Source organism: Cyanistes caeruleus, chromosome 5, assembly GCF_971803275.1.
Source record: "Cyanistes caeruleus chromosome 5, bCyaCae1.hap1.1, whole genome shotgun sequence".
In the NCBI taxonomy this organism is placed as follows: Eukaryota; Metazoa; Chordata; class Aves; order Passeriformes; family Paridae; genus Cyanistes; species Cyanistes caeruleus.
The window spans coordinates 8,126,872-8,136,803 of record NC_141705.1 but is presented as its reverse complement, the minus strand read 5'-3'; positions in this window follow the sequence as shown (position 1 = coordinate 8,136,803).

Sequence of the window (9,932 nt, the reverse complement as noted above, 5' to 3'; positions counted from 1 at the left end):
TGTAATTGACAGACCATGAGCCACCCTTGGGCTGAAGCATATTCTCCTGAAACATTTGCTGATTTTTGAGAGAGAACAAAGTCAAAACAGCAGAGCTTTCACAGTCAATTTAACTTTTTTTTTTTAATATTGGAGTACTATCCTTCTAAATTTTCTGAGTCAATTATTTGCTGCTAACTGTTCACTCGGCTAATCCCAGTACAAGGCAACTTTCATATTGCCTTCACAAGAGTGCCAGCCTTGTTCAGAGCCTGTCAGCACAAGGGATTTCTGTTTGTGAACAAAAGTCTTTACACATTCTGGCTCCGAACGTGTGTGCTGTCCTTTCGAAGCCAAGACTCTCTCCCCGTGCCAGTCTGTGTTTCCAAAGTTGTTCTGTGTCCCCTCATCACCAGCCAAGCTGTGCTGTGCTACTGAACTACGTTTTTGGAATTGCAAGGAGAGCTCGTCTAGAGGGGGTTTGAGGACAAACTGCACAAGCTCTTGGCCAAATGTGTCCCAGGCAGTGCATGCCCGTGTCCACGGGGAAGGTGCTGCTGTGTGCAGATGCAGAGGGATCTCAGTTATGTCAGCTGTGAGGTGCTGATGTGCTTCCCTGCTTCTGTCACACAGTTTTGGGTTTATTTTGGTGGAAATGAGAGCAGGAGTTAGCTTGGCTGCTGCCCAGAAACCTTCCTTAGCTCTCCGTGGATGCTCCTCCCTGGGAAGTCACAGCTCTGTTTCCAAAGGAGCCCGGCACTCCGGCACATCATTTCTCAGAGACACAGAGACACGAAGTCGCCTGTGGTTGGAGACACGAGCGAGGCCCCACATGTTTGATACATCAGTGAGGTATCAGTGACAGCATCCACCAGCTTCTGGATGAGGCTCAGCAGGGCAGAGGAGCTGCAGACCTCACACTGGCCCTGGCCACACAGTGCTCATTTTGGAGATGCATCTGGTGATTGCTGTGTTGAACTGACTGATAATTCAGTATTTCCCGGAAAGATGTGTTGGTATAAAACATCTTGCTCATAGGATGAGCACTACCTATCATTATATTTTATTGAGGGAATGCTGTGAAAGATTCAGAAAATCTTTCTCCTGGATGTTATTTCCTATAAGGGATATAAATTCCAGTTGTAAAACCAGTGCCCTTAAAGATTCTGACTTCTTTGTGGGGCTGACCACAGAGAGGTCTTGTGAAATATGATACATATGAGATTTAAGTAGGAAAATACCAAGAACAATTCTAAATATACTGAACCAAGAAGCCTTAGCAGAACTGCTGTTACACTAAAGGGCACTGAACATCAGGATGGTGTAACATGTATTTTTTTCACCAGCAGTCTTTTATCAGATAATTAATAAAGAGCTGTACAGTGTTACTGCTGCTCTGTCCTCCCCCTCACATATATGCCCACGTTCTCTGCTGACATACAGGTTTTAATCTCAAACTGAAATTATCATTAACAGTGATGGGAAGATAAATCAAATTAGTTTTACTGTCATGTGTCTTGCACATACAGACGTGAGAGAGGTCTCTAGAACCCCTCAAAACCTTTTTCTTCTCTCCTGAGCAGTGTTTTAGAATTTACCAGTGCATTGAAGACACAGAATTAATGAATTACCTTATTTTTTCCCCTCTATTCTTCCTATTAAGTTTGAGAAACACTGGGCTTCACTGTAGAAATTGGTAGCATTTTAAAGCAAGTACAGTCTCTGCAATTTAGTGTATTGCTTACACCAAAGTATTACAAGATGTAAGGACCTTTTGGATTTTCCCAGTGGAGATATTTCAGAGATGGCAAAAAGAACTCATCATTTCTATAGCCTTGAAAAGGACTGAACAGCTCTTGCATACTTCAAAAGAGGAGACTCTAGATTTAAAAAAAAAAAAAAAAAAAAAAAAAAGATTTGTATCTATACCAGCAACTTGGTGAAGAAGAAACATAACATATTTGCAGAAAGGCCACTTGCCTACGACTCTACCACCAGAAGTGCCAGTCTGACAATGCTGCTGCTAAATCTGGGGATCTTTGACTGAAGAATCATTATTATTCCTGCCAGCATTTTCTGAGGGAAATAGTGAGCATGGCCTTAGGAAAGCAGGTAAATGGGAACACTAGGAAAGTGAAATGATCTTGTAGAAAAGATTGTACCTGACTGCTGTGCTGGGAAATGTAAGACCAGGCCAGGCCAAGAACGCTGTGATATCTACTGACTGAAATCACTTTGGTCTCACTGAACCACAGAAGGAATGTGGGAAAGCTGCTTCAAGCCTCAGCTCTCCACAGTGTCTGTATGGCCCTGGGCAAATCCCTTCTTTGCTCTGTGCCATGGTTGTTCACCCATGAGTGGAATCAAAAATACATTTACAACCTCTCTGCACATGAAGAAATAACTACACTGAATTCTGAGGTACTTAAAGAAGGATAAAAAATTGATTTGTTTTAGATTTATACCAAGACCAGGGAGATATCTTTTTCAGGACAATACAAACCTAATTTTTGAGGCTATTTAGCAAATGAGCTTATCAATTTTTAACAAAGTCAGAGGATGAATTCCTAAATCAGAAATGGCACCGATTAGAATTATTGCCTACACAAAGGAAAAGGCTTTGAGCAGCATGGTCTAGACAGTCCTGGACCTAGAGATTTCAATACAGAAACAGGCCCAGGGACAAAAGGGGACCTTTAACAGTTCTCTAATGACAGGTTTATTCCCTTCCAAAAGCCCCAAGCAAAAAAACCCAAAAAACCCCCAAAAAACCAAAAACCATAAAATCCCAGAAAAACCCAAACCAAAAAGCAAGAACTGGAAAAAAAAAATCTTAGAAATTCTTCACAATATGCCTGGTTATAAGCTGAGAAAGCAAAGGTGGAAAAGCCTTTCAGAAAAGTGAGATAGAAAAGTGTTTCAGAAAAGTGAGGAAGAGAATGAAAGTTCAGAGAATGAAAAAAAGCTGTGCTGAAGTGTGATATTTCAACATTAATGCCACTGCCACAAATTAGTTTTGTCATCATTAAGAATTCAGCAAGAGGTTAGAGATGAATTATAATAATGCAGCTACATGAAAGGAGTTGTTTTTTATTACATATTCACCTGAATTTAATTTTCTCCTCTGCCACAGTCATCCAGTAGACAGTTCTCTAGGGGAATATTTATATTTTGCCTTTGAATGTACAGGAATTCAGTAGAGGCTGGATTTATTTATTATTTTAAGGTGAATTAAAAAAAAAAATCATGATAAAACATGGTATTTCCTATGTTCTCCAGTGTCTGTAAGATCTGTAGCCATTCTGGAATGATCATGATCTCCAGGGACATACTAAACAGTGGCGTTTTTCAGAATAACCTTGTTTTTCTTTACCAAAATCTTCTTTGAAGACCAAGTTGTTATCTCAGGAGTTTATTCCCCAGAAATCACACTTAGAAAGACACCTGTGTCTTTCTATCACTTACATAGTACTGGGTCTTAAACTGAGGTTGGTGGAAATGAAAACCAAATTAGGTGCATAGATGAATGAACACAAGAGATTCTACTTTTTGGGCTCTGTAGTTAATGTAATCTAAAACAATAATTGCTAAACCTCATCAGGTGCTTGGCATTTACTCCTGCTTGGTGGAGATAAAACAAAACAATAAAGGAAGGTCCCACCACAGGAGCAACACTCAGATTCTGGAGAACTAAATTCAGTTACCTGAACCAGCCTAAAATGACCTTGGTAGGATGGTGTGATCAAGCCCACCACAATGTTTAAGGTGTTTAAATTCCCTTTGAAATCTCTGGTGTGGTCAGAGGTCTGTGATCTCATGTGTCATCGCTATAGGCTGCTTCCAGATATATGTCTTAACTCCCATTTTTCTCAGGAAAATGGAAATAGCAGGCACTCCCTTCTAGGCAATAAAAAAAATCCATCTTGACAAGCTGAATAAATAGTGATATCCATAGTCAGTGATAACTAATCTCATTCTGTAAACCCAAAAAAAAGCAGCCTTTGGGAAAGGAAACAAGGTAATGGGAAATGGAAACCTGACATTCTCAAATTCTTTCCTTAGCACTTGCATAGAAATCAATCCCCAGCTATCAGACAATCAAGTGGATACCATTCCTGATACTGCAGTGCAAACTAACATCTCAGACAACCCTCCCACTCCCCAGAGCCAGCTGTTGAAAGTTTTATTCTGAGTCACTCACAACATTCTGGTGAGGAAGGAAAATACAGTAGGTACCTCCATTTTACAGATGAAGTACAAAACCACCAGAGACTCAATTCCACCAGAGGAAATTAGAAGCTTATGGGCTGTCCAGGTGTCCCTGGAGGAGCATTTGCCCAAAATTCAGATTCCTACCAGTTGTCTGCTGCCTGTGTTAGAGGTGGCTTTGGATGCCTCAATTCCTCCTTTAGCATGTAGGAAAAAGTTTTTGCACAAATCTAATCCAAAGGTGACTTAGTATTAATTAGATGTCTCCTATTAGACCTATCAGTATTTTAGTAATTTTCTTAGATGTGTTCCTTACCTTTTCTGAGAAAATGTCTTTCACTTAGGGCTTGCAGAACCATGAGCATTTGTAGGATATTTATACAAAAGACACACCATTTAGCAAAAGAGGATTTTCTGTTTGCCTGAAATTTGCACTCAGTGGAAATGACATGCTACAAATCAAGTTATTTGGTTCCAAGTGAAACAATCTTTCTAATAAAATACTACAATTTAGCTTAAATATAAATCAATTACTTTTTTTTTTATTCAGATAAGGTAATAATTGCAATCCTTTCTACATTTTATAGGGCTTCTTTTATGAGCCATAAGAGGAACAATTTTTTTCACTTCATGATGCAAATACTTCAAATTTTTTGAAATAGCTCAGTGACTTCTTTATTGACATGTACAGAATTTCTGGAATCTATTAATGTGTTGTTGGACTCTTTTCTCATTTTCACTGTTGTGTACTGAAGCCAAACTGAGAGCAAAGTGTTCATTTAGGTTGGAAATGAAGCAAGGCAAGTTTGTCCAGATACATGAATGACTAATTTTCTCCTAGAGGAAAATATAGCCGAATAACTGAGTGCCCTGCAGTACTCTTCCTTTATTTCTGGAACTAAACCTGGATTGGAGTGATTTGTGAGACTCCTGCTCATTCTGGATTCCAGAAATGAGTTGTTCTAGTACCATTTTGAATCTCTCTGGAAGGCAGATGAAAGCCTCAATAGAGCAAACTCCAGCCTCTGGGAAGATCTGCACATTTATTCAGGAATTTGGTACCTGACCTAAGCCTAAAATATGTAGGCAGTGAGTGCTGTTCTCATTGAGAGAGATCAGTTAAACCTGAGCAGAGCTCTGAAATTCCAGGGTTCAGCCATTGAGTTTCCTAATTACTTGGGTTTTGTTATTCTTTATGTCTTGCCAGAACCACAGCAGATGAAGAAAGTAAAATTTCATCATCCTAGCAGTTGAGTGAACACAATTTCTGCATTTATCAAGTACCAGATAACTGACACCAAGGCAAACAAACAGGCAAATATGAGTATGTTTCTTTATCTTTCGGCTCCCTCTTTACAGATCTCCCTAGGGCAGAAAATTTATGAAAGCTAAAGTGTTCTCACAAGGGTTTTTTTTTTAGCTCGATTAATAGCTCTTTAGAAGTCTCCTTCACCACAGGCTCCTTTGGACACCAATGTTTTGTTGAACTTGCACACCCTTCCTCTGAAACGGAGGTTACTCGATAACCATCCACAACACTCCGTGCATTGATGAACAAGAGTGCACAACACCAGTCACAGGCTTCTGGAAGCGTATCCTCAGCCAAATCATGAACAAACTCCTGGGTAAATATTCATCAGCCTTTCTCTCTTATAAGCTTCACTTAAAAATCATCTGAGATTGTGAAATGCTGCATTAAGTCTTATGGTTCTGGCCAGAGCTTGATGCTGTTGTGGCGTTGAAGTGTGTCACAGGTAAGGCTCGTTTTTCACTAAGCCAGTCTACCCTAGAGCAGGAATGACAGACATGGACTAGACAGAGAGTGGCTGCCTTGAACTCCTACATCAGTAGAAATGTTGATGCTGTACAGAATGTATGACACATCCTCTGGGCAGCAGTTTCAATTGAGAGACAATTGTATTTTTATGTTCAAAGGTGCAGCTTTAAAGCCTTTCTTCTTAGGGCCTTTTTCTTACAAGCGTCTCTCTCTTGTAAATAATTTCTACTTCCCCCAGATTAAATTAGTTGTCCTGCAGAAGTACCTGACTGGTATTTGGGGTGGGGGGTGTGTGTGGCTGTTTAGATGAAGTCTCCTATGTTTGGAAACAGTGCCCCAAAAAAGGGCAAGGGTGAAGTTACTTCTAAACCACTATAAACACACTATAGTAACAAGTGTAAAAGAGCCACAGGGATGAACAGACAGGGTATGTCAGTGGGAGTGAGCATTAATGATCAATTTTTTGTCAGCCTCCTTACTTTCATTACAAGAGACCCTTTCAGAAACTTTTAGCTTTGTTTTGCTGTGCAGAAAGTAAATCAGCAGTCCTGGGGAGCCAAACCCTGGAAGCAGTACTGAAGTGGGAAATCCAAGGAAATGGATCAGAGAGGTTCTCCAGAAAAAAGAAAGCTGCTGACATAGAGAGGGAGGGAATTATTTGCTCTTTCTGTGCATGCCTAGTAGAAAAAGGATGGGCTTGAAGTGCAAAAATCCAGGTTAAATTGTTGTTTTCTCGGCCTTGGTGAAGCCAGTTACCCAGCAAGGCAATGGTGTTCTCATTGCTTGAGCACCAAATATCACTGTCTGCTGTCATTACCTACCTCATTGCTGCTACCTCCTTCCAGAGCAGTAAAGTGAAGTGTTTCAGTACCAACAAATCAGCTAAAATGTTCCTTCAGGCAGAATATGAGAGAATACTGAGTTTAAAGAATTTTTGCCTGTTTTGCTGATGCCTGAAAAAAGGCCAGTGAATTCACAGCTACAGACTTGCACCAAACTGCACAAAACTTGTTCTGCCACCTTCAAAAAAATCCTGGCTTTCTCAGAACCATCCTTCCAGATTTGCCTTGCTCCACTTCAGTCTCTGACAGTTCCCTTTAGTTCTTTGCTGTTCCTTCTTTTTTTTCTCTCACTCATCTTTCTCTGCAATTTTAACTCTTGGACTGGCCACTCTACCATATCCCACAGAATTTGACTGCACAGTATTTTGCACCTTACCCCTTAAACAAAACCGTGAACACGACAATGTGGCATTTTCCTCAGGGGAAAAAAAAAATATTTTAAAAATCTGTTTTTTTAGTTTCCTTTGGAGAAAACTTAAATAGAACAGGCCCTTGCAGTGGGAGGAGATGTTCTCTAGCTAAGTCATACACTCTTAGACCACACTAGGTCTCTGAACCAAGACCTGGGAACAGGATCTCTGGATTAGGAAGCCACAGGAGTTGGCAATGCCTGGCTTACCCTTCTGCCACTGAGCTGGAGAGCCTTGAGGACCGTGAGAGCACAGGAATAGGTCTCTATTTTGGCAATCATTGGTTACATTGGCTCCTTGAGGCTGTTGGTAGCTAAGGTGTAAGGAGAGAACAGCTTGTCACATGGCAGTACCAGAGCTGAGGAAGAAAAAACACTCCACAGAGGATTAAAGTCTCCTTTGACTGGTTTGTTGTTTTTTGGTTTTTTTCCTGGAGAAAATTGCTCACAGGCAGAGGAAAGCTGATGGCAGCAGACCCCGGGACGGCATCTGGGCCAATCCCTTCAACACCCCTCAGACCTTCATCAACCCTTAACTCAGGGAAAAGAAACTTCTCCAAACTTACCTAACAGTGAGCCAATACAATGGAGGTCACAAATAAAAACAATTAATGAATAGAAACATTAAAAGAGCTGCTTTGAAAGACACCAACTACTTTCAATAATTCAGTGAACAGCTGCAGTGGCAGTATCACTGCATAAAGGCATTTTTTAATGTTAGTAACAGCCAGTGCAAGGAATTAATGCAGCTACTAAAGTTGCTTTATTTAGAGAGGTGAAACAGCCAATTCTAAAATGAGCACTGCTACACACGTTTTGAAAAGTCTGCTGTGAGAAGGAAGCACAAAATTGCATCCTGAAAATGAGAAGCACTCTGAAGGCAAAATTCATGGTAATGTAAACTGGAATTTTTCTTCAGTGAATCATTTAAAATGAAACTGCTCCCTTATCCTTATTCTTCTCAAGCTGCTGACATGCATAAAAATGTGTGTTTGACCAGCAGCTTATTTGGCATGTTTTCTCCTTCCGTAACGAAAATGTGTTATTTCTCTAAACAATATGCCACTCAATACCAACAGAAGTCTCCTTAGCAGATAGGACACAGTTGCAAGGTTCAACCTGTGCCAGGGTTAGGATCTAGAAAGAAAACCCTGGTAGACTCAAGTATTTACTTATTTAGCAATTCTTTCCAAGGTCATATTTTTAAACTGTAGGGGAAACCATCCTGAAGAGTAAACTGAGTGACTGGGAAGTTGAAGCACAGAAGCTTGCTGTGACTGAGTTAGTAATGCTCTCTTTAAACAGTGGCCCCACTGAAGAATTGAACTTAAGTGCCTCGGCACAGTAAAGCCTATGTGTTGTTTTTGGGAAGCATTTTCAGCTTAATAGGGACGAGGTTTCCTTTATGCCTGATGCAGCAGCACATTTCGCTTCACAAATTTTCTTTTCCACGCATTGAAGCAATTAACTTGGAATGAATGAGATGCCAGATGAATATTACTGCCTTAAGAATCAATAGGTGATTCTGAGGTGGCTCTGGAGAAAAGAAGGGTCTATATTAGCCAGCTGTGCATCTTGACATCTTGCCAAAGCCACAGCACCTCAGCAGTTATCTCAGGAGCACTGTACCCATGCCTCTGTGTGCCCCATTTCAGCAGCAACTTGTGCTCTCTTTTTTCCCTCCAGCTGTGGTTCATGGGCAAGGAGCGGTCACCTTTTGGGTAAAAGAGCAGAGCAGAGGCTTTGCAGGTTGGTCTAGGGATGTGCAGAGTGCATCCCAGGCATGGGCTGGCAGCACGAGCAAAGATGGTGTTAATTACTCCCAGTGCCACCACAGAGTTTACAAGTCCTAGTGAAAACTTCTCACCTGGTAAAGCTGACCCTTGTCTAGAAAACAAGTCACTGCTGCTTCCCACAGCTGGTATGAAAAGGAAAGTGATGAAAATTCCTTTACAGGTGGTTAGAAACCTGCTGTCCCCTCGGATATCACAGGTGCACTTACAGGTGCCTTGTTCAGCTCCCTGACCTCATGTGGATCAACTTCTGGTCCAGTGAGGTGGCCCCTGAAGAGAGGTGAACAGAGGTCTCCTTTTAGGTGCCTTCAAGCAATCCTGGTGGGCAGAACTGAACAAAGAACTATGTTTTGATGCTGACAGCTCACTAAGCATGTCTAAAATATGCTGATGAAAACCAGTGTAGAAAATTGTTGATCCTGATAAAGCAGTTCTTAAGTGCAGAGCTGGAAACTCTTCTAAATCATCCTTTACCTGGAGGATAATATCCTAAAGGATAAACCTTTTCTATTTGTAGGATGTTCACTTCTGGGGATGTCTGACCTGGAAAGACAGGATTGGATTAAACATGAGACACATGGAGCAAGGGGCTTCTCTCCAAGGCACTGCTCCCAACCAGGCAATGGTAAAGGGACAGATTGGAATGAGAAACTTACTCACCACCTGAATATTTGCCAGTGAATAGTTAAGGCCACGAGAGGCTGTGACAGAACAATGAACCTCCCCATGCAGTCTGCTGAGGTTATTTTCAGCACATGTCAGCACTTTAGAGCTGAAGTTTGAAATGTGGGCTCTTACACCATTCTTGCAAGACATTTTCAGGAAGCAGGTACTTGTCACTGTGGTTACGTGGTCTACACGAGCAAAGCCTCATACTCACTGGAAAAGGGGTCCTGTGCACTTCTGACAGTCCACCTTAGGCA